Source organism: Bombina bombina, chromosome 7 (genome assembly GCF_027579735.1).
Source record: "Bombina bombina isolate aBomBom1 chromosome 7, aBomBom1.pri, whole genome shotgun sequence".
In the NCBI taxonomy this organism is placed as follows: Eukaryota; Metazoa; Chordata; class Amphibia; order Anura; family Bombinatoridae; genus Bombina; species Bombina bombina.
In genome coordinates this window covers 555119515-555145056 of record NC_069505.1, presented here as the reverse complement: position 1 = coordinate 555145056, position 25542 = coordinate 555119515, and the positions used below count along the sequence as shown (strand labels likewise).

Genomic DNA, 25542 nt, shown 5'->3' with positions numbered 1-25542 from the left:
TAGAGTGTAAGCTCTGCAGGTCAGGGCCTCTCCTGCCTTATGGTGTCAGTCACTTGCTTATTGTCACTGTGAGATCTATATTATCCCTGTATGATAAGTCTGTGTGAGTATGTGAGGAGAGGGTCACTGTGCTATGTTATGTATAGAGTGTAAGCTCTGCAGGTCAGGGCCTCTCCTGCCTTATGGTGTCACTCACTGCTTATTGTCACTGTGAGATCTATATTATCCCTGTATGATAAGTCTGTGTGAGTATGTGAGGAGAGGGTCACTGTGCTATGTTATGTATAGAGTGTAAGCTCAGCAGGTCAGGGCCTCTCCTGCCTTATGGTGTCAGTCACTGCTTATTGTCACTGTGAGATCTATATTATCCCTGTATGATAAGGCTGTGTGAGTATGTGAGGAGAGGGTCACTGTGCTATGTTATGTATGTATAGAGTGTAAGCTCTGCAGGTCAGGGTCTCTCCTGCCTTATGGTGTCAGTCACTGCTTATTGTCACTGTGAGATCTATATTATCCCTGTATGATAAGTCTGTGTGAGTATGTGAGGAGAGGGTCACTGTGCTATGTTATGTATAGAGTGTAAGCTCTGCAGGTCAGGGTCTCTCCTGCCTTATGGTGTCAGTCACTGCTTATTGTCACTGTGAGATCTATATTATCCCTGTATGATAAGTCTGTGTGAGTATGTGAGGAGAGGGTCACTGTGCTATGTTATGTATAGAGTGTAAGCTCTGCAGGTCAGGGCCTCTCCTGCCTTATGGTGTCAGTCACTGCTTATTGTCACTGTGAGATCTATATTATCCCTGTATGATAAGTCTGTGTGAGTATATGAGGAGAGGGTCACTATGCTATGTTATGTATAGAGTGTAAGCTCTGCAGGTCAGGGCATCTCCTGCCTTATGGTGTCAGTCACTGCTTATTGTCACTGTGAGATCTATATTATCATTGTATGATAAGTCTGTGTGAGTATGTGAGGAGAGGGTCACTGTGCTATGTTATGTATAGAGTGTAAGCTCTGCAGGTCAGGGCCTCTCCTGCCTTATGGTGTCAGTCACTGCTTATTGTCACTGTGAGATCTATAGTATCCCTGTATGATAAGTCTGTGTGAGTATGTGAGGAGAGGGTCACTGTGCTATGTTATGTATAGAGTGTAAGCTCTGCAGGTCAGGGCCACTCCTGCCTTATGGTGTCAGTCACTGCTTATTGTCACTGTGAGATCTATATTATCCCTGTATGATAAGTCTGTGTGAGTATGTGAGGAGAGGGTCACTGTGCTATTTATGTATAGAGTGTAAGCTCTGCAGGTCAGGGCCTCTCCTGCCTTATGGTGTCAGTGACTACTTATTGTCACTGTGAGATGTATATTATCCCTGTATGATAAGTCTGTGTGAGTATGTGAGGAGAGGGTCACTGTGCTATGTTATGTATGTATAGAGTGTAAGCTCTGCAGGTCAGGGCCTCTCCTGCCTTATGGTGTCAGTGACTGCTTATTGTCACTGTGAGATCTATATTATCACTGTATGATAAGTCTGTGTGAGTATATGAGGAGAGGGTCACTGTGCTATGATATGTATGTATAGAGTGTAAGCTCTGCAGGTCAGGGCCTCTCCTGCCTTATGGTGTCAGTCACTGCTTATTGTCACTGTGAGATCTATATTATCCCTGTATGATAAGTCTGTGTGAGTATGTGAGGAGAGGGTCACTGTGCTATGTTATGTATAGAGTGTAAGCTCTGCAGGTCAGGGCATCTCCTGCCTTATGGTGTCAGTCACTGCTTATTGTCACTGTGAGATCTATATTATCCCTGTATGATAAGTCTGTGTGAGTATGTGAGGAGAGGGTCACTGTGCTATGTTATGTATAGAGTGTAAGCTCTGCAGGTCAGGGCCTCTCCTGCCTTATGGTGTCAGTCACTTGCTGCTTATTGTCACTGTGAGATCTATATTATCCCTGTATGATAAGTCTGTATGAGTATGTGAGGAGAGGGTCACTGTGCTATGTATGTATAGAGTGTAAGCTCTGCAGGTCAGGGCCACTCCTGCCTTATGGTGTCAGTCACTGCTTATTGTCACTGTGAGATCTATATTATCCCTGTATGATAAGTCTGTGTGAGTATGTGAGGAGAGGGTCACTGTGCTATGTATGTATAGAGTGTAAGCTCTGCAGGTCAGGGCCTCTCCTGCCTTATGGTGTCAGTGACTACTTATTGTCACTGTGAGATCTATATTATCCCTGTATGATAAGTCTGTGTGAGTATGTGAGGAGAGGGTCACTGTGCTATGTTATGTATAGAGTGTAAGCTCTGCAGGTCAGGGTCTCTCCTGCCTTATGGTGTCAGTCACTGCTTATTGTCACTGTGAGATCTATATTATCCCTGTATGATAAGTCTGTGTGAGTATGTGAGGAGAGGGTCACTGTGCTATGTTATGTATGTTTAGAGTGTAAGCTCTGCAGGTCAGGGCCTCTCCTGCCTTATGGTGTCAGTGACTGCTTATTGTCACTGTGAGATCTATATTATCACTGCATGATAAGTCTGTGTGAGTATGTGAGGAGAGGGTCACTGTGCTATGTTATGTATGTTTAGAGTGTAAGCTCTGCAGGTCAGGGCCTCTCCTGCCTTATGGTATCAGTCACTTGCTGCTTATTGTCACTGTGAGATCTATATTATCCCTGTATGATAAGTCTGTGTGAGTATGTGAGGAGAGGGTCACTGTGCTATGTTATGTATGTATAGAGTGTAAGCTCTGCAGGTCAGGGCCTCTCCTGCCTTATGGTGTCAGTCACTCACTGCTTATTGTCACTGTGAGATCTATATTATCCCTGTATGATAAGTCTATGTGAGTATGTGAGGAGAGGGTCACTGTGCTATGTTATGTATAGAGTGTAAGCTCTGCAGGTCAGGGCCTCTCCTGCCTTATGGTGTCAGTCACTGCTTATTGTCACTGTGAGATCTATATTATCCCTGTATGATAAGTCTGTGTGAGTATGTGAGGAGAGGGTCACTGTGCTATGTTATGTATAGAGTGTAAGCTCTGCAGGTCAGGGCCTCTCCTGCCTTATGGTGTCAGTCACTTGCTGCTTATTGTCACTGTGAGATCTATATTATCCCTGTATGATAAGTCTATGTGAGTATGTGAGGAGAGGGTCACTGTGCTATGTTATGTATAGAGTGTAAGCTCTGCAGGTCAGGGCCTCTCCTGCCTTATGGTGTCAGTCACTGCTTATTGTCACTGTGAGATCTATATTATCCCTGTATGATAAGTCTGTGTGAGTATGTGAGGAGAGGGTCACTGTGCTATATTATGTATAGAGTGTAAGCTCTGCAGGTCAGGGCCTCTCCTGCCTTATGGTGTCAGTCACTGCTTATTGTCACTGTGAGATCTATATTATCCCTGTATGATAAGTCTGTGTGAGTATGTGAGGAGAGGGTCACTGTGCTATGTTATGTATGTATAGAGTGTAAGCTCTGCAGGTCAGGGTCTCTCCTGCCTTATGGTATCAGTCACTGCTTATTGTCACTGTGAGATCTATATTATCCCTGTATGATAAGTCTGTGTGAGTATGTGAGGAGAGTGTCACTGTGCTATGTTATGTATAGAGTGTAAGCTCTGCAGGTCAGGGCCTCTCCTGCCTTATGGTGTCAGTCACTGCTTATTGTCACTGTGAGATCTATATTATCCCTGTATGATAAGTCTGTGTGAGTATGTGAGGAGAGTGTCACTGTGCTATGTTATGTATAGAGTGTAAGCTCTGCAGGTCAGGGCCTCTCCTGCCTTATGGTGTCAGTCACTTGCTGCTTATTGTCACTGTGAGATCTATATTATCCCTGTATGATAAGTCTGTGTGAGTATGTGAGGACAGGGTCCCTGTGCTATGTTATGTATGTATAGAGTGTAAGCTCTGCAGGTCAGGGCCTCTCCTGCCTTATGGTGTCAGTCACTGCTTATTGTCACTGTGAGATCTATATTATCCCTGTATGATAAGTCTGTGTGAGTATGTGAGGAGAGGGTCACTGTGCTATGTTATGTATAGAGTGTAAGCTCTGCAGGTCAGGGCCTTTCCTGCCTTATGGTGTCAGTCGCTGCTTATTGTCACTGTGAGATCTATATTATCCCTGTATGATAAGTCTGTGTGAGTATGTGAGGAGAGGGTCACTGTGCTATGTTATGTATAGAGTGTAAGCTCTGCAGGTCAGGGCCTCTCCTGCCTTATGGTGTCAGTCGCTGCTTATTGTCACTGTGAGATCTATATTATCCCTGTATGATAAGTCTGTGTGAGTATGTGAGGAGAGGGTCACTGTGCTATGTTATGTATGTATAGAGTGTAAGCTCTGCAGGTCAGGGTCTCTCCTGCCTTATGGTGTCAGTCACTGCTTATTGTCACTGTGAGATCTATATTATCCCTGTATAATAAGTCTGTGTGAGTATGTGAGGAGAAGGTCACTGTGCTATGTTATGTATGTATAGAGTGTAAGCTCTGCAGGTCAGGGTCTCTCCTGCCTTATGGTGTCAGTCGCTGCTTATTGTCACTGTGAGATCTATATTATCCCTGTATGATAAGTCTGTGTGAGTATGTGAGGAGAGGGTCACTGTGCTATGTTATGTATGTATAGAGTGTAAGCTCTGCAGTTCAGGGCCTCTCCTGCCTTATGGTGTCAGTCACTGCTTATTGTCACTGTGAGATCTATATTATAAATAAAAAGAGAGAAGCGCTCAACCTGGGAACGAACAATAGCATAATAGCTTGTTCTATGGCTAGTTACCACCCTAGAAGCAGCCTCTTTTTGCTCAATATGTGCCTTTCACAGAGAAGAACTTTCCTGTAGCATATCAGTCTGATCCTGACTTCACAGTACAGTCCAGCCCCGAAATACCAGGCAATCCCTCTCTGAACAAGAGAAACAGCAAAACCCCAGACGTACGTTTCGGCCTATTGTGGGCCTCGTCAGTGAGGTGCAGCCATATCCCTCTAGGCACACTGAGCAACGGGTCCACGTCTGGATTCCCACATCACACTTAGGGAGACTTCCCTAAGTGTCATAATTTGCATAAATAAAAAGAGAGAAGCGCTCAACCTGGGAACGAACAATAGCATAATAGCTTGTTCTATGGCTAGTTACCACCCTAGAAGCAGCCTCTTTTTGCTCAATATGTGCCTTTCACAGAGAAGAACTTTCCTGTAGCATATCAGTCTGATCCTGACTTCACAGTACAGTCCAGCCCCGAAATACCAGGCAATCCCTCTCTGAACAAGAGAAACAGCAAAACCCCAGACGTACGTTTCGGCCTATTGTGGGCCTCGTCAGTGAGGTGCAGCCATATCCCTCTAGGCACACTGAGCAACGGGTCCACGTCTGGATTCCCGCATCACACTTAGGGAGACTTCCCTAAGTGTCATAATTTGCATAAATAAAAAGAGAGAAGCGCTCAACCTGGGAACGAACAATAGCATAATAGCTTGTTCTATGGCTAGTTACCACCCTAGAAGCAGCCTCTTTTTGCTCAATATGTGCCTTTCACAGAGAAGAACTTTCCTGTAGCATATCAGTCTGATCCTGACTTCACAGTACAGTCCAGCCCCGAAATACCAGGCAATCCCTCTCTGAACAAGAGAAACAGCAAAACCCCAGACGTACGTTTCGGCCTATTGTGGGCCTCGTCAGTGAGGTGCAGCCATATCCCTCTAGGCACACTGAGCAACGGGTCCACGTCTGGATTCCCGCATCACACTTAGGGAGACTTCCCTAAGTGTCATAATTTGCATAAATAAAAAGAGAGAAGCGCTCAACCTGGGAACGAACAATAGCATAATAGCTTGTTCTATGGCTAGTTACCACCCTAGAAGCAGCCTCTTTTTGCTCAATATGTGCCTTTCACAGAGAAGAACTTTCCTGTAGCATATCAGTCTGATCCTGACTTCACAGTACAGTCCAGCCCCGAAATACCAGGCAATCCCTCTCTGAACAAGAGAAACAGCAAAACCCCAGACGTACGTTTCGGCCTATTGTGGGCCTCGTCAGTGAGGTGCAGCCATATCCCTCTAGGCACACTGAGCAACGGGTCCACGTCTGGATTCCCGCATCACACTTAGGGAGACTTCCCTAAGTGTCATAATTTGCATAAATAAAAAGAGAGAAGCGCTCAACCTGGGAACGAACAATAGCATAATAGCTTGTTCTATGGCTAGTTACCACCCTAGAAGCAGCCTCTTTTTGCTCAATATGTGCCTTTCACAGAGAAGAACTTTCCTGTAGCATATCAGTCTGATCCTGACTTCACAGTACAGTCCAGCCCCGAAATACCAGGCAATCCCTCTCTGAACAAGAGAAACAGCAAAACCCCAGACGTACGTTTCGGCCTATTGTGGGCCTCGTCAGTGAGGTGCAGCCATATCCCTCTAGGCACACTGAGCAACGGGTCCACGTCTGGATTCCCGCATCACACTTAGGGAGACTTCCCTAAGTGTCATAATTTGCATAAATAAAAAGAGAGAAGCGCTCAACCTGGGAACGAACAATAGCATAATAGCTTGTTCTATGGCTAGTTACCACCCTAGAAGCAGCCTCTTTTTGCTCAATATGTGCCTTTCGCAGAGAAGAACTTTCCTGTAGCATATCAGTCTGATCCTGACTTCACAGTACAGTCCAGCCCCGAAATACCAGGCAATCCCTCTCTGAACAAGAGAAACAGCAAAACCCCAGACGTACGTTTCGGCCTATTGTGGGCCTCGTCAGTGAGGTGCAGCCATATCCCTCTAGGCACACTGAGCAACGGGTCCACGTCTGGATTCCCGCATCACACTTAGGGAGACTTCCCTAAGTGTCATAATTTGCATAAATAAAAAGAGAGAAGCGCTCAACCTGGGAACGAACAATAGCATAATAGCTTGTTCTATGGCTAGTTACCACCCTAGAAGCAGCCTCTTTTTGCTCAATATGTGCCTTTCACAGAGAAGAACTTTCCTGTAGCATATCAGTCTGATCCCGACTTCACAGTACAGTCCAGCCCCGAAATACCAGGCAATCCCTCTCTGAACAAGAGAAACAGCAAAACCCCAGACGTACGTTTCGGCCTATTGTGGGCCTCGTCAGTGAGGTGCAGCCATATCCCTCTAGGCACACTGAGCAACGGGTCCACATCTGGATTCCCGCATCACACTTAGGGAGACTTCCCAAAATGTCATAATTTGCATAAATAAAAAGAGAGAAGCGCTCAACCTGGGAACGAACAATAGCATAATAGCTTGTTCTATGGCTAGTTACCACCCTAGAAGCAGCCTCTTTTTGCTCAATATGTGCCTTTCACAGAGAAGAACTTTCCTGTAGCATATCAGTCTGATCCTGACTTCACAGTACAGTCCAGCCCCGAAATACCAGGCAATCCCTCTCTGAACAAGAGAAACAGCAAAACCCCAGACGTACGTCTGGGGTTTTGCTGTTTCTCTCGTTCAGAGAAGAATTGCCTGGTATTTCGGGGCTGGACTGCACTGTGAAGTCAGGATCAGACTGATATGCTTCAGGAAAGTTTTTCTCTGTGAAAGGCACATGTTGAGCAAAAAGAGGCTGCTTCTTGGGTGGTAACTAGCCATAGAACAAGCTATTATGCTATTGTTCGTTTCCAGGTTGAGCGCTTCTCTCTTTTTATTTATGCAAATTATGACATTTTGGGAAGTCTCCCTAAGTGTGATGCGGGAATCCAGACGTGGACCCGTTGCTCAGTGTGCCTAGAGGGATATGGCTGCACCTCACTGACGAGGCCCACAATAGGCCGAAACGTACGTCTGGGGTTTTGCTGTTTCTCTCGTTCAGAGAAGAATTGCCTGGTATTTCGGGGCTGGACTGCACTGTGAAGTCAGGATCAGACTGATATGCTTCAGGAAAGTTTTTCTCTGTGAAAGGCACATGTTGAGCAAAAAGAGGCTGCTTCTTGGGTGGTAACTAGCCATAGAACAAGCTATTATGCTATTGTTCGTTTCCAGGTTGAGCGCTTCTCTCTTTTTATTTATGGAGATCTATATTATCCCTGTATGATAAGTCTGTGTGAGTATGTGAGGAGAGGGTCACTGTGCTATGTTATGTATAGAGTGTAAGCTCTGCAGGTCAGGGCCTCTCCTGCCTTATGGTGTCAGTCACTGCTTATTGTCACTGTGAGATCTATATTATCCCTGTATGATAAGTCTGTGTGAGTATGTGAGGAGAGGGTCACTGTGCTATGTTATGTATAGAGTGTAAGCTCAGCAGGTCAGGGCCTCTCCTGCCTTATGGTGTCAGTCACTGCTTATTGTCACTGTGAGATCTATATTATCCCTGTATGATAAGTCTGTGAGTATGTGAGGAGAGGGTCACTGTGCTATGTTATGTATAGAGTGTAAGCTCTGCAGGTCAGGGTCTCTCCTGCCTTATGGTGTCAGTCACTGCTTATTGTCACTGTGAGATCTATATTATCCCTGTATGATGTCTGTGTGAGTATGTGAGGAGAGGGTCACTGTGCTATGTTATGTATATATAGAGTGTAAGCTCTGCAGGTCAGGGCCTCTCCTGCCTTATGGTGTCAGTCACTGCTTATTGTCACTGTGAGATCTATTTTATCCTGGTATGATGTCTGGGTACCTACACATTTTGCTAATAAATGTACATTGCCCTTTGTGAAATCATGTCCCTTTTAGTATCCTAAACTTGTGTGACATAAGGTGATAATATAAATGCAAAAGGACAAATTATTATAATATATAATTTCTTACACTTTTACAATGAAAAGATCCCAGTCATAGCTTGTTCCATGGCTAATCAGTACCCAAGAAGTAGCCTCATTAGGTCCAGAATATGCATATAAATCAGACACCCTCACACTTGGCCCTCCAGAGGTTTTGGAACTACATTTCTACAGCATATCAGCTGGCTGAGCATCATGGGAAATGTAGTTCCAAAAACTCTGGAGGGTCAAGTTGGAGGGTGTCTGATTTAAAGGGATATTAAACATAAAATAAATGGTAGACATAATTATATGTGCAAAGCATAAATTAGCCTGGGTATAGGATGCCAATACATATTTTATTAAGTATATTAGTTGTATAAATATTAAAGTTAGAAGTGCAAAGATTTAAGTTCTATAAAGTAATTTTCGGCTAGATTACGAGTTGTGCGTTAGGGTAAAAAAGCAGCATTAAGAGGTCCTAACGCTGCTTTTTTACGCCCGCTGGTATTACGAGTCTTGCAGGTTTAGGGGCACCGCACACTTCTTTGGCCTTACCGCAAAACGACTTACGTAAACTTCGTAAATTCTTTTTTCTATGGGACTTCCATAGCGCTGATATTACGAGTCTGTCCTGGGAGGCCAAAAAGTGAGCGGTACACCCTACCCTGTCAAGAGTCCTAACGCATTTAAAAGTCTGTAGTTATGACTTTTACACTACAACGCCGTAGCATAAAACTCATAACTAAAGTGCTAAAAAGTACACTAACACCCATAAACTACCTATTAACCCCTAAACGGAGGCCCTCCCAAAAATTTTAACCACTAATCTGCCGCTCCGGACACCGTCGCCACCTACATTATATTTATGAACCCATAATCTGCTGCCCCCAACATCGCCGACACCTACATTATATTTCTTTCATGTAATTAGCAAGAGTCCATGAGCTAGTGACGTATGGGATATACATTCCTACCAGGAGGGGCAAAGTTTCCCAAACCTTAAAATGCCTATAAATACACCCCTCACCACACCCACAAATCAGTTTTACAAACTTTGCCTCCTATGGAGGTGGTGAAGTAAGTTTGTGCTAGATTCTACGTTGATATGCGCTCCGCAGCAAGTTGGAGCCCGGTTTTCCTCTCAGCGTGCAGTGAATGTCAGAGGGATGTGAGGAGAGTATTGCCTATTTGAATGCAGTGATCTCCTTCTACGGGGTCTATTTCATAGGTTCTCTGTTATCGGTCGTAGAGATTCATCTCTTACCTCCCTTTTCAGATCGACGATATACTCTTATATATACCATTACCTCTACTGATTCTCGTTTCAGTACTGGTTTGGCTTTCTACAAACATGTAGATGAGTGTCCTGGGGTAAGTATATTTTATTTTTTGTGACACTCTAAGCTATGGTTGGGCACTTTGTTTATAAAGTTCTAAATATATGTATTTAAACATTTATTTGCCTTGACTCAGAATGTTCAACATTCCTTATTTTTCAGACAGTCAGTTTCATATTTGGGTTAATGCATTTCAAATTGATAATTTTTTTCTTACCTTCAAAAATTTGACTTTTTTTCCCTGTGGGCTGTTAGGCTCGCGGGGGCTGAAAATGCTTCATTTTATTGCGTCATTCTTGACGCAGACTTTTTTGGCGCAAAAAAAAAAAAAAAAAAAACAACAAATCTTTTCCGTTTCTGGCGTCATACGTGTCGCCGGAAGTTGCGTCATTTTTTGACGTTATTTTGCGTCAAAGATGTCGGCGTTCCGGATGTTGCGTCATTTTTGGCGCCAAAAGCATTTAGGCGCCAAAAAATGTGGGCGTCTTTTTTGGCGCCAAAAAATATGGGCGTCACTTTTGTCTCCACATTATTTCAGTCTCATTTTTCATTGCTTCTGGTTGCTAGAAGCTTGTTCTTTGGCATTTTTTCCCATTCCTGAAACTGTCATTTAAGGAATTTGATCAATTTTGCTTTATATGTTGTTTTTTCTCTTACATATTGCAAGATGTCTCACGTTGCATCTGAGTCAGAAGATACTACAGGAAAATCGCTGTCTAGTGCTGGATCTACCAAAGCTAAGTGTATCTGCTGTAAACTTTTGGTAGCTATTTCTCCGGCTGTTGTTTGTACTATTTGTCATGACAAACTTGTTAATGCAGATAATATTTCCTTTAGTAAAGTACCATTGTCTGTTGCAGTTCCCTCAACATCTAAGGTGCAGAATGTTCCTGATAACATAAGAGATTTTGTTTCTGAATCCATCAAGAAGGCTATGTCTGTTATTTCTCCTTCTAGTAAACATAAAAAATCTTTTAAAACTTCTCTCCCTACAGATGAATTTTTAAATGTACATCATCATTCTGATTCTGATGACTCTTCTGGTTCAGAGGATTCTGTCTCAGAGATTGATGTTGATAAATCTTCATATTTATTTAAAATGGAATTTATTCGTTCTTTACTTAAAGAAGTACTAATTGCTTTAGAAATAGAGGATTCTGGTCCTCTTGATACTAATTCTAAACGTTTAGATAAAGTATTTAAATCTCCTGTGGTTATTCCAGAAGTTTTTCCTGTTCCTAATGCTATTTCTGAAGTAATTTCCAAAGAATGGGATAAATTGGGTAATTCTTTTACTCCTTCTAAACGTTTTAAGCAATTATATCCTGTGCCGTCTGACCGATTAGAATTTTGGGACAAGATCCCTAAAGTTGATGGGGCTATTGCTACTCTTGCTAAACGTACTACTATTCCTACGTCAGATGGTACTTCGTTTAAGGATCCTTTAGATAGGAAAATTGAATCCTTTCTAAGAAAAGCTTATCTGTGTTCAGGTAATCTTCTTAGACCTGCTATATCATTGGCTGATGTTGCTGCAGCTTCAACTTTTTGGTTGGAAACTTTAGCGCAACAAGTATCAGATCATGATTCTCATGATATTATTATTCTTCTTCAGCATGCTAATAATTTTATCTGTGATGCCATTTTTGATATTATCAGGGTTGATGTCAGGTTTATGTCTCTAGCTATTTTAGCTAGAAGGGCTTTATGGCTTAAAACTTGGAATGCTGATATGGCTTCTAAATCAACTCTACTTTCCATTTCTTTCCAGGGTAACAAATTATTTGGTTCTCAGTTGGATTCTATTATCTCAACTGTTACTGGTGGGAAAGGAACTTTTTTACCACAGGATAAAAAATCTAAGGGTAAAAACAGGGCTAATAATCGTTTTCGTTCCTTTCGTTTCAACAAAGAACAAAAGCCTAATCCTTCATCCTCAGGAGCAGTTTCAGTTTGGAAACCATCTCCAGTCTGGAATAGATCCAAGCCTGCTAGAAAGCCAAAGCCTGCTTCTAAGTCCACATGAAGGTGTGGCCCTCATTCCAGCTCAGCTGGTAGGGGGCAGGTTACGTTTTTTCAAAGAAATTTGGATCAATTCTGTTCACAATCTTTGGATTCAGAATATTGTTTCAGAAGGGTACAGAATTGGTTTCAAGTTGAGACCTCCTGCAAAGAGATTTTTTCTTTCCCGTGTCCCAGTAAATCCAGTGAAAGCTCAAGCATTTCTGAAATGTGTTTCAGATCTAGAGTTGGCTGGAGTAATTATGCCAGTTCCAGTTCCGGAACAAGGGATGGGGTTTTATTCAAATCTCTTCATTGTACCAAAGAAGGAGAATTCCTTCAGACCAGTTCTGGATCTAAAAATATTGAATCGTTATGTAAGGATACCAACATTCAAGATGGTAACTATAAGGACTATTCTGCCCTTTGTTCAGCAAGGGAATTATATGTCCACAATAGATTTACAGGATGCATATCTGCATATTCCGATTCATCCAGATCATTATCAGTTCCTGAGATTCTCTTTTCTGGACAAGCATTACCAGTTTGTGGCTCTGCCGTTTGGCCTAGCTACAGCTCCAAGAATTTTTACAAAGGTTCTCGGTGCCCTTCTGTCTGTAATCAGAGAACAGGGTATTGTGGTATTTCCTTATTTGGACGATATCTTGGTACTTGCTCAATCTTTACATTTAGCAGAATCTCATACGAATCGACTTGTGTTGTTTCTTCAAGATCATGGTTGGAGGATCAATTTACCAAAAAGTTCATTGATTCCTCAGACAAGGGTAACCTTTCTGGGTTTCCAGTTAGATTCAGTGTCCATGACTCTGTCTTTAACAGACAAGAGACGTCTAAAACTGATTTCAGCTTGTCGAAACCTTCAGTCACAATCATTCCCTTCGGTAGCCTTATGCATGGAAATTCTAGGTCTTATGACTGCTGCATCGGACGCGATCCCCTTTGCTCGTTTTCACATGCGACCTCTTCAGCTTTGTATGCTGAATCAATGGTGCAAGGATTACACAAAGATATCTCAATTAATATCTTTAAAACCGATTGTTCAACATTCTCTAACATGGTGGACAGATCACCATCGTTTAATTCAGGGGGCTTCTTTTTTGCTTCCGACCTGGACTGTAATTTCAACAGATGCAAGTCTCACAGGTTGGGGAGCTGTGTGGGGATCTCTGACGGCACAAGGAGTTTGGGAATCTCAGGAGGTGAGATTGCCGATCAATATTTTGGAACTCCGTGCAATTTTCAGAGCTCTTCAGTTTTGGCCTCTTCTGAAGAGAGAATCGTTCATTTGCTTTCAGACAGACAATGTCACAACTGTGGCATACATCAATCATCAAGGAGGGACTCACAGTCCTCTGGCTATGAAAGAAGTATCTCGAATTTTGGTTTGGGCGGAATCCAGCTCCTGTCTAATCTCTGTGGTTCATATCCCAGGTATAGACAATTGGGAAGCGGATTATCTCAGTCGCCAAACGTTGCATCCGGGCGAATGGTCTCTTCACCCAGAGGTATTTCTTCAGATTGTTCAAATGTGGGAACTTCCAGAAATAGATCTGATGGCGTCTCATCTAAACAAGAAACTTCCCAGGTATCTGTCCAGATCCCGGGATCCTCAGGCGGAGGCAGTGGATGCATTATCACTTCCTTGGAAGTATCATCCTGCCTATATCTTTCCGCCTCTAGTTCTTCTTCCAAGGGTAATCTCCAAGATTCTGAAGGAATGCTCGTTTGTTCTGCTGGTAGCTCCGGCATGGCCTCACAGGTTTTGGTATGCGGATCTTGTCCGGATGGCCTCTTGCCAACCGTGGACTCTTCCGTTAAGACCAGACCTTCTGTCGCAAGGTCCTTTTTTCCATCAGGATCTAAAATCCTTAAATTTAAAGGTATGGAGATTGAACGCTTGATTCTTGGTCAAAGAGGTTTCTCTGACTCTGTGATTAATACTATGTTACAGGCTCGTAAATCTGTATCTAGAGAGATATATTATAGAGTCTGGAAGACTTATATTTCTTGGTGTCTTTCTCATCATTTTTCTTGGCATTCTTTTAGAATACCGAGAATTTTACAGTTTCTTCAGGATGGTTTAGATAAGGGTTTGTCTGCAAGTTCCTTGAAAGGACAAATCTCTGCTCTTTCTGCTCTTTTTCACAGAAAGATTGCTGTTCTTCCTGATATTCATTGTTTTGTACAAGCTTTGGTTCGTATAAAACCTGTCATTAAGTCAATTTCTCCTCCTTGGAGTTTGAATTTGGTTCTGGGAGCTCTTCAAGCTCCTCCGTTTGAACCTATGCATTCATTGGACATTAAATTACTTTCTTGGAAAGTTTTGTTCCTTTTGGCAATCTCTTCTGCCAGAAGAGTTTCTGAATTATCTGCTCTTTCTTGTGAGTCTCCTTTTCTGATTTTTCATCAGGATAAGGCGGTGTTGCGAACTTCTTTTGAATTTTTACCTAAAGTTGTGAATTCCAACAACATTAGTAGAGAAATTGTGGTTCCTTCATTATGTCCTAATCCTAAGAATTCTAAGGAGAAATCGTTGCATTCTTTGGATGTTGTTAGAGCTTTGAAATATTATGTTGAAGCTACTAAGTCTTTCCGAAAGACTTCTAGTCTATTTGTTATCTTTTCCGGTTCTAGAAAAGGCCAGAAAGCTTCTGCCATTTCTTTGGCATCTTGGTTGAAATCGTTAATTCATCTTGCCTATGTTGAGTCGGGTAAAACTCCGCCTCAGAGGATTACAGCTCATTCTACTAGGTCAGTTTCTACTTCCTGGGCATTTAGGAATGAAGCTTCGGTTGATCAGATTTGCAAAGCAGCAACTTGGTCCTCTTTGCATACTTTTACTAAGTTCTACCATTTTGATGTATTTTCTTCTTCTGAAGCAGTTTTTGGTAGAAAAGTACTTCAGGCAGCGGTTTCAGTTTGAATCTTCTGCTTATGTTTTTCATTAAACTTTATTTTGGGTGTGGATTTTTTTCAGCAGGAATTGGCTGTCTTTATTTTATCCCTCCCTCTCTAGTGACTCTTGCGTGGAAAGATCCACATCTTGGGTAGTCATTATCCCATACGTCACTAGCTCATGGACTCTTGCTAATTACATGAAAGAAAACATAATTTATGTAAGAACTTACCTGATAAATTCATTTCTTTCATATTAGCAAGAGTCCATGAGGCCCACCCTTTTTTTGTGGTGGTTATGATTTTTTTGTATAAAGCACAATTATTCCAATTCCTTTTTTTTTTTATATGCTTTCGCACTTTTTTCTTATCACCCCACTTCTTGGCTATTCGTTAAACTGATTTGTGGGTGTGGTGAGGGGTGTATTTATAGGCATTTTAAGGTTTGGGAAACTTTGCCCCTCCTGGTAGGAATGTATATCCCATACGTCACTAGCTCATGGACTCTTGCTAATATGAAAGAAATGAATTTATCAGGTAAGTTCTTACATAAATTATGTTTTATTAACCCCTAATCTGCCACCCCCAATGTCGCCGCAACCTACCTACACTTTTTAACCCCTAATCTGCCGCCCCCAACGTCGCCGCCACTATAATAAACATATTAACCCCTAAACCGCTGCACTCCCGCCTTGCAAACATTAGTTAAATATTATTAACCCCTAATCTGCCGGCCTTAACATCGCCGCCACCTACCTACATTTATTAACCCCCTAATCTGCCGCCCCCAACGTCGCCGCCACTATATTAAAGTTAATTGGAACAGCCAATAGAATGCGAGCTCAATCCTATTGGCTGATTGGATCAGCCAATAGAATTGAACTTCAATCCTATTGGCTGATTGCATCAGCCAATAGGATTTTTTCTACCTTAATTCCGATTGGCTGATAGAATTCTGGATGACGTCACTTAAAGGTACCTTCATTTAGTAAGAAGACTCCGGATGAAGAGGATGCTCCGCGTCGGATGTCTTGAAGATGGACCCGCTCCGCGCCGGATGGATGAAGATAGAAGATGCCGTCTGGATGAAGACTTCTGTCCGTCTGGAGGACCACTTCGCCCGGCTTGGATAAAGACTCCTCCTGGCTTCGTTGAGGACTTTAGCCCGGCTTGGATGAAGACGTCTCCCGGTAAGTCGATCTTCAGGGGTTAATGTTAGGTTTTTTTAAGGGTGTATTGGGTGGGTTTTATTTTTAGGTTAGGGTTTGTGCGGCAAAAGATCTAACTGCCCTTTAACCCCTTAATGACAACAGACAGTACTTTTCCATTTTCTGTCCGTTTGGGACAAAGGCTATTTTTACATTTTTGCGGTGTTTGTGTTTAGCTGTAATTTTCCTCTTCCTCATTTACTGTACCCACACATATTATATACCGTTTTTCTCGCCATTAAATGGACTTTTTAAAGATACCATTATTTTCATCATATCTTATAATTTACTATAAATATTTTTATAAAATATGAGGAAAAAATGGGAAAAAAAACACTTTTTATAACTTTTAGCCCCAAAATCTGTTACACATCTGCAACCACCAAAAAACACCCATGCTAAATAGTTTATACATTTTGTCCTGAGTTTAGAAATACCCAATGTTTACATGTTCTTTGTTTTTTTTGCAAGTTATAGGGCCATAAATACAAGTAACACTTTGCTATTTCCAAACCACTTTTTTTTCAAAATTAGCGCTAGTTACATTGGGACACTGATATCTTTCAAGAATCCCTGAATATCCCTTGACATGTGTATATTTTTTTTTAGAAGACATTCCAAAGTATTGTTCTAGGCCCATTTTGGTATATTTCATGCCACCATTTTACCGCCAAATGCGATCAAATACAAAAAATCGTTCACTTTTTCACAATTTTTTCACAAACTTTCGGTTTCTCACTGAAATTATTTACAAACAGCTTGTGCAATTATGGCATAAATGGTTGTAAATGCTTTTCTGGGATCCCCTTTGTTCAGAAATAGCAGACATATATGGCTTTGGCGTTGCTTTTTGGTAATTAGAAGGCTGCTAAATGCCACTGCGCACATACACATATTATGCCCAGCAGTGAAAGGGTTAATTAGGGAGCATGTAGGGAGCTTTTTGGGGTAATTTTAGCTTAAGTGTAGTGTAGTAAACAACCCAAAATATTGATCTAGGCCCATTTTGGTATATTTCATGCCACCATTTAACCGCCAAATACGTTCAAATAAAAAAAAACTTTAAATTGTTCACAATTTTAGGTTTCTTACTAAAATCATTTACAAACACCTTGTGCAATTATGGCACAAATGGTTGTAAATGCTTCTCTGGGATCCCCTTTGTTCAGAAATAGCAGAAATATATGGCTTTGGCGTTGCTTTTTGGTAATTAGAAGGCTGCTAAATGCCGCTGCGCACCACACGTGTATTATGCCCAGCAGTGCAGGGGTTAATTAGGGAGCTTGTAGGGAACTTGTAGGGTTAACTTTAGCTTTAGTGTAGTGTAGTAGACAACCAAAAGTATTGATCTAGGCCCATTTTGGTATATTTCATGCCACCATTTCACCGCCAAATGCGATCACATAAAAAAAAATTGTTTCCTTTTTCACAAACTTTAGGTTTCTCACTGAAATTATTTACAAACAGCTTGTGCAATTATGGCACAAATGGTTGTAAATGCTTCTCTGGGATCCCCTTTGTTCAGAAATAGCAGACTTATATAGCTTTGGCGTTGCTTTATGATATTTAGAAGGCCGCTAAATGCCGCTGCGCATCACACGTGTATTATGACTAGCAGTAAAGGGGTTAATTAGGTAGCTTGTAGGGAGCTTGCAGGGTTAATTTTAGCTTTAGTGTAGAGATCAGCCTCCCGCCTGAAACATCAGACCCCCTGATCCCTCCCAAACAGCTCTCTTCCCTCCCCTACCCCACAATTGTCCCCGCCATCTTAAGTACTGGCAGAAAGTCTGCCAGTACTAAAATTAAAGGTATATTTGGTTTTTTTTGTTTTTTTAAGCATATTTACATATGCTGCTGTGTAGAATCCCCCCTTAGCCCCCAACCTCACGGATCCCCCATCAAACAGTTCTCTAACCCTACCCCTCTAGCTTAATGGGCGCCATCTTGGGTACTGGCAGCTGTCTGCCAGTACCCAGTTTATTAAAAAAATAGTTTGAATATTTGTTTTCCCTTTTCTGTAGTGTAGCTTCCCCCCCCCTCCCTCCCCCCACCACCCAGAACCCTTCGATTGTTTAGAAATAAAAATTTCCCCAATTTTCCCCCAATTTTTTATTTTATTTTTCTGTAGTGTAGCGATTCCCACCCACTCCCGCCCCGTGCACGCGCCCGCCCGCCGCCCCCGTGCACGCGCGCGCGTCCGTGCGCGCCCCCTGACAGATTCCTCCTCTGATCCGGCCTCCGATCCGGCCCCCCCTCCACATCACAGGCCGCCCACCCGCCTCCCTCCTTTGCTGCCACCCACCAACGATGCTCCGGTGCAGAGAGGGCCACAGAGTGGCTCTCTCTGCATCGGAGGCTTGTAAAGGGGTATTGCAGGATGCCTCCATATCGAGGCATCACTGCAATACCCTCAGAGCTGCTGGAAGCGATCTTAATCGCTTCACGCACTCTGTTAGACAACTGACGTACCAGGTACGTCAATTGTCATTAACTGCTTGTTAATGCATGACGTACCTGGTACATCAGTTGTCATTAAGGGGTTAAGGGCAATGCCCATCCAAATGCCCTTTTCAGGGCAATGGGTAGCTAAGGTTTTTTTAGATAGGATTTTATTTGGGGGGTTGTTTGTATTTTTTTTTACAGGTAAAAGAGCAGATTACTTTGGGGCAATGCCCCGCAAAAGGCCCTTTTAAGGGCTATTGGTAGTTTAGGCTAGGGGTTTTTTTTATTTTGGGGGGGCTTTTTTATTTTAATAGGGCTATTAGATTAAGTGTAATTAGTTTAAATATCTGTAATTTGTTTATTATTTTCTGTAATTTAGTGTTTTTTTTGTACTTTAGCTAATTTAATTTAATTTAGTTAATTGTATTTGTGACAGACCCTTCTGTCAGGACTGAAAGAGTTAACTGTGTTTAGCTTTAAGAATCTAATTTCTAAAGACAGGTTTTCTGGCCTCAGCTATTGTGTGCTATAATTACATTTAAGTAATAAACAGGCCATTGTTTAATCACCCTCAGAGAGCAGACGCTAGGTGATAAGACAAGCCAAATGTGTTTAAGTTGTTATCTGCCTAAGTAAAGTATTTGAGTAATGTAATTCTACTGTTTCATAAAAGGGCGTCTTCCCCTTTTTATCTAAATGTACAAGAGTCTTCCAACCCCCCCATCTGGGGTCAAACCTGTATAAATACTAGGCATCTAGCCTTTAATAAATGTCATTCTGTTTAAACCTGAAAACTGGCTGGTTTGTGAATTGCTGATTTCCTATGCAGGACATTGTTCCCTGGTACTAACCCTTGGTACACTGTTGGTACCGTAACATTGGTGGCAAGCGACGGAATGAACCTTATCGCCCAGAAGAGCAACTACACAAGCCAGTAACCTCAGGAAGAGGGGGATTATTACAATACTGACTAAGATGGAAAGAGTACCAGGGACAGAAGGAACCAATGGGCCCAGCATAGCAGACAGAACCCCCGCAGAAGCAAGCTTTGATCGGGCGGTTAAAATAAGACTGGCATATTATGGCCCCAACCCATCTGCGGAAATTATCGACCGGGTCATAGCAGCTGTGGAGGCCAACCTACTTCGCCAAAGCGGCGCTGCAGCAAACCCAGTGGAAAAGAGAAAAGTAAATTTTGCAGCTTTTAAAAACTTCCTGGAAACAGAAGGAGAGATTGATGGGTACCTTGCGGATTTTGAGAGGCAATGTGCACTACACAAGGTACCCGCAGAGGACTGGGTCATGATATTATCCGGAAAATTATCCGGCCGGGCCAGTGAGGCTTTTCGGGCCATTCCAGATGAGGAAGTCGGGGATTATAATACTGTAAAAGAGGCTCTGCTCTCCAGGTATGCGGTTACACCGGAGGCATACCGGAGGCGGTTCAGAGACACTGTTAAATTAGCTGGTGATTCCTACCTTGAGTGGGCATGTAAGGTGCACCGCACAGCAGCTCACTGGATAGCGGGGTGCCAAGCCGTATCTGGGGAAGAGGTGCTGCAGCTATTCCTGTTGGAACATTGCTTTGACAAGTTATCAGCAGGAGTTCGAGAGTGGGTTCGGGACCGTAAACCCTCCACCCTGTATGAAGCGGCTCGCTTGGCAGATGAGTATACGGATGCCCGCAAACTGGACACTGCTACCACTAAGCCCCCTGCCAGAGTGGAGTACAGACCCCCAGTCACCCCAGCACCTGCCAGTTACCAACCCCCAGCGCACCGCTATACCACACGGTCTCGGGCCACGAACTACCCTCAGAGAGCCTGGTTCAATTCGCGGGGCTACTCACAACCTATTCGGTGCTTTGGATGTAAGCAACTAGGGCACAAAAGACCAGAGTGTCCCCTAAACGCAGCAAACCAAGCACAGTCCTGGAGAAGACCCGCTAGCGGAATCACACGTAACCCTCAGCCTGCGGCCCGCTACGTAGAGGCGCAAGAATGCTGGGGCATCCTACATGAGGCAGACCTTGTGCAAGCTGCCCACCGGAATAACCGGCAACTGGTTAAAGTGAATGGGAAGGAGGTCAGTGGTCTACGGGATACTGGTGCTACCATGACCTTGCTTCGAAAGAACTTGGTGTCTGAGAAACAGCACACAGGAGACACTGTGGCTGTGAGGGTAGCAGGGGGCACTGTGTTCCGCCTGCCTGTTGCCAGGGTGCATTTGGATTGGGGAGGGGGCGCTAGACCTGTGAATGTGGGGGTCATGAAGGATTTACCAGCTGATGTTCTCCTTGGAAATACCTTGGTCCCCCTTGTTTCTGCCTATGCTCCCATGGGTCCCGCTGATGTTAACCCTGTGACTACCCGTGCTCAGATCCGTGCAGCAGAGACTGACCCCCCTGCTGCTAAGCCCCAGGACGCTGAGCTCAGTAAATCTCTATCCGCTATTGATACGTGGAAGTCCCGTTACAATGCGCTGATGAAGGAGAAGAGTCAAGTAGAGGATGAAATGGTCACGTTAAATAATCATGTAGGGGGGGCGGAGCTAGCATTGGAGCCGAGAGGTCGCATCTTTCTTCAGCTCTGTAAGAGAACTTTATCTAATCTTGTTTATATGACCCCTCGGCCCCACAAACTTGACTAAATGGAATACTAATAACTTCAGAGAATAATCCTGTATGAGTCTTGATCGTTATTGAAGACTTGGAGGCAGTAAGCAGCCTAAATTACCAGTGAGGCCCAGAATAAGAACCACGCTGCAGCGACCATTTTCTCACAGACCTACAAGCACTATAGCGTGCATGCGATCTGAGACAGGGGTAGCATAGAAGAAACCACCAACCTATATACTGCAGTAAACGGATTAAGCCCACTCTATCCTAGATTACTAGTAGGCGATCCGCAGCAAACATCTCCTAGACTCCTAGCAAACTGACCCGGTATAACCCGCTACGAGAACCGCACCTCTACCAGCTGCGCCATGCAGCCTGATCTGAGATTCCTACTTGGAGCCTTGCTGAATCAGCTAGATCGACAAGCGGGGGAACTTACTGATGTAATAAGGTCGGCTTTCTCCTCTTCTCCCCCCATGATCTGCCGGAAAGTACTGGTCCCGGTCGGGACTCAGGAGCGCTCGAGTGAGTTGATGGGAGCTGGATATTTGACAGCCGAGTGCAAAATGGAAGTCCCATGTCCGGATCGTTTGCGGGCACGTCCCCCACGCTGCGGTAAGATGGGAGCTGTTGCAAGCAGTCAGGAGTGTCTCAATTGGGAGGAGACAGATTACTCTACGGGGGCAAGTATAGCAGAGCAAAGGCATCTTTTGGATGGAACTGATCAGGACTCTAACCCAAAAATAAGCTTAAAAGTTGCAAACCGCACTGCTATTAGTCAACTACTATCCTGTACTTCTATGTATAATACTAATGCCGCTATGCCCTTAATTTACTCAGTCGCTAAGCCACAATTAGATACGCTGGAGACAGACTGCTATATCAGTAGGAGATTTCCTTCAAAGGCCTGCACAAATCAATCTAAGTTGGTAGATGGAGTCCCTGCACTGGATTTTGACAAGAGGAAGCCCCCGGGTATCGCAACTAGAGGAATGAGTGCCTGCACGATATCAAGGCAATTTACAGTGATCCTTATGAAATCTGGTATAGGTTGATAACTTTGGATTTTTCTTAGCCTGAACCCATAGCTGGATATATAATGATGGGACATTTTAATGAATGCTGACTGGTTTGATGAGAGTGCCCAATTTGATATACCTGGCACTAGTTATATAATATAGTGTGTTACTAATCTTTTTAATGCATCGTAGTGTTCACATACTTGAATTATATGTTTGCTTGTACTCTGTTTTCTCCATTATAATATATAAACTAACGTTGCTTACCTTAATTACTAAGCCGTAGGATAGAGAGGATGCTTCAGTTTTTCAATTTAAGGAGATAAAATATTCATAGGGGCTGCAAAGCCTAATTCTAACATTCCTTCAATTATACTCACATAGATAGTTAGCAAAGTAGCCGGACTAACAGAGAATCTATAAACCCAATTTCTTTTTAAGTCAATTAGCTAACTAGCCATCTGTAGAAATTCTCTCTATAAGACAGTATGCACCTGGTTTTATATATAGACACACTACTATTTTTAGGCTTACAGGTATATGTTTCTGTTGGCTAAAGGATATGCTATTCTTATGTTACATGTTATCTGCTTTATTATGGTTCTCTCATGTATTCTCAGTTTCAGATAAGTTTAAAATATTTAACATATTTACTAAGCTAGATGGGCTGCTTGGAAACATGTTTTATGTACTCTTGCCAGTCTATACACTTGTGCTGAATTATTATTTATCTATTTAGTATTAGCATGTTATGACCTTGTATGCAGGATAAGATCATATCATCTCATGAGCATAGGGGACAAGTATATTGCCTAAAGTCACTATTTGGGCAAGATAACATGGCCATCTAGGTTAGCTTAATGCCTCAAAGCGCCTGTTTATAATACATTGTTCAGCATGCTTCCGACATAGCGGCATCTCTATGCCTTTAAATTTTTAGATTTATAAATATATTATATTTATGCTTGCGCAACCTCCTCACCTAGCTTATAGGCTGCATACAGGAAAGACATGCCGGAGGTCATAACTATCCCCCTTTAATTCTAAGCAACTCATTTTGATATAGCTCTCTTTCCCATTTAAGTTAAGAAGCTAGCACAGTATATTTTGTCGGATTCCCAATAGATTGTTTAACTCACTTGCTTATTATTAAAATATCCTTTTGTATACCCCCAACATGATTATGCATAGCCCATAATAAACAGATAGATAGCACAATCCCATGGCACATCTATCTTGATTCGCTGGCACGACTAAGAGATATAGCCAAGTTACCTCTCAAATAAATCTGTGTACTTATATATGGCTCCGCCCTCCACCCTTTCCCCTATATGCATAGCGGTGCTTACCCGCTGAATATCCCCCCCCCCCTTCTTACTATATATGTGTTCTCCTTTGGGAGCTTCTACCGACCTATACACCCGATCATTAGTTACTATGTATAATTGTGGCCCATTGGGCCTAGAACTATGTTACCAACAGGTCGGTCATTTATGCTATTCTATTGAAAAATCGAGGTTTCATTAGCCTGCTACCATTGTTTTATATAACTGCCGAATTGTTACACTCATTTTTGTTTGTACCATTTTCTTCTATCAAGAAGGCGTATTATGTTTTATGTTTATCATGCTAAACCTCAATAAAAAATATTTAAAAAAAAAAAATAATCATGTAACAGTGCTAGCAGGAGAGAAGAGGAGTGCAGAGGAAAAAGCACGTTTAGAACAGGAATCTCTGCTAGACAGGCTGCACCGACAGACTGCAGAAAACACCAGCTTGAGAGTGGAACATGAAACATTAAAGACAAACTTAGTGACACTGGAGGAGAAGCTGACGCTGGCTCATAGTGAGGTGCAGCAACTCAAGGGCACCCTATGTCAGTATGAAGGGATTGTGGATACCTATAAAGAGCAGGTACAAAAACCACGTAAAGAAGCCGATGATATTTTGAAGGACTGTTTAGCCCTAGTCGGGGCACTGAAGAGGTTGAACCCTTATTTATACAGACAGGGATTCTCTCTCATAACGGGAATACAGATGGATTGTCCCAGCAAACTGACATGCCTACCACCTCCTAGTCCGGTCATCCCCAGGTTGACCCGCAAAAGGGTCAAGCCGGGTCTGCCGGAGTGTTCCACAAGGGGGGAGCTATGTGACAGACCCTTCTGTCAGGACTGAAAGAGTTAACTGTGTTTAGCTTTAAGAATCTAATTTCTAAAGACAGGTTTTCTGGCCTCAGCTATTGTGTGCTATAATTACATTTAAGTAATAAACAGGCCATTGTTTAATCACCCTCAGAGAGCAGACGCTAGGTGATAAGACAAGCCAAATGTGTTTAAGTTGTTATCTGCCTAAGTAAAGTATTTGAGTAATGTAATTCTACTGTTTCATAAAAGGGCGTCTTCCCCTTTTTATCTAAATGTACAAGAGTCTTCCAACCCCCCCATCTGGGGTCAAACCTGTATAAATACTAGGCATCTAGCCTTTAATAAATGTCATTCTGTTTAAACCTGAAAACTGGCTGGTTTGTGAATTGCTGATTTCCTATGCAGGACATTGTTCCCTGGTACTAACCCTTGGTACACTGTTGGTACCGTAACAGTATTTAACGTAGGTAATTTATTTAATTGTAGTGTAGTGTTAGGTGTTAGTGTAACTTAGGTTAGGTTTTATTTTACAGGTACTTTTGTATTTATTTTAGCTAGGTAGTTAGTAAATAGTTAATAACTATTTAGTAACTATTGTACCTAGTTAAAATAAATACAAACTTGCCTGTAAAATAAAAAAAAACCCTAAGCTAGATACAATGTAACCCTTAGTTATATTGTAGCTAGCTTAGGGTTTATTTTATAAGTAAGTATTTAGTTTTAAATAGGAATAATTTAGGTAATGATAGGAATATTTATTTAGATTTATTTAAATTATATTTAAGTTAGTGGGTGTTAGGTTTAGGGTTAGACTTAGGTTTAGGGGTTAACTTTAATATAGTGGCGGCGACGTTGGGGGCGGCAGATTAGGGGTTAATAAATGTAGGTAGGTGGCGGCGATGTTAAGGCCGGCAGATTAGGGGTTAATAATATTTAACTAATGTTTGCGAGGCGAGAGTGTTGCGGTTTAGGGGTTAATATGTTTATTATAGTGGCGGCGACGTTGGGGGCGGCAGATTAGGGGTTAAAAAGTGTAGGTAGGTTGCGGCGACATTGGGGGCAGCAGAGTAGGGGTTAATAAATATAATGTAGGTGTCAGTGATGTTGGGGGCAGCAGATTAGGGGTTCATAAGTATAATGTAGGTGGCGGCGGTGTCCGGAGCGG

The 25542-nt window shown here is 42.7% G+C and overlaps 1 pseudogene; it reads left to right on the top strand.

Moving 5' to 3' along the window:
• The window catches only part of LOC128636563 (major histocompatibility complex class I-related gene protein-like), a 103628-nt pseudogene that overhangs the window by 164 nt on the left and 77922 nt on the right, over nucleotides 1-25542 (top strand).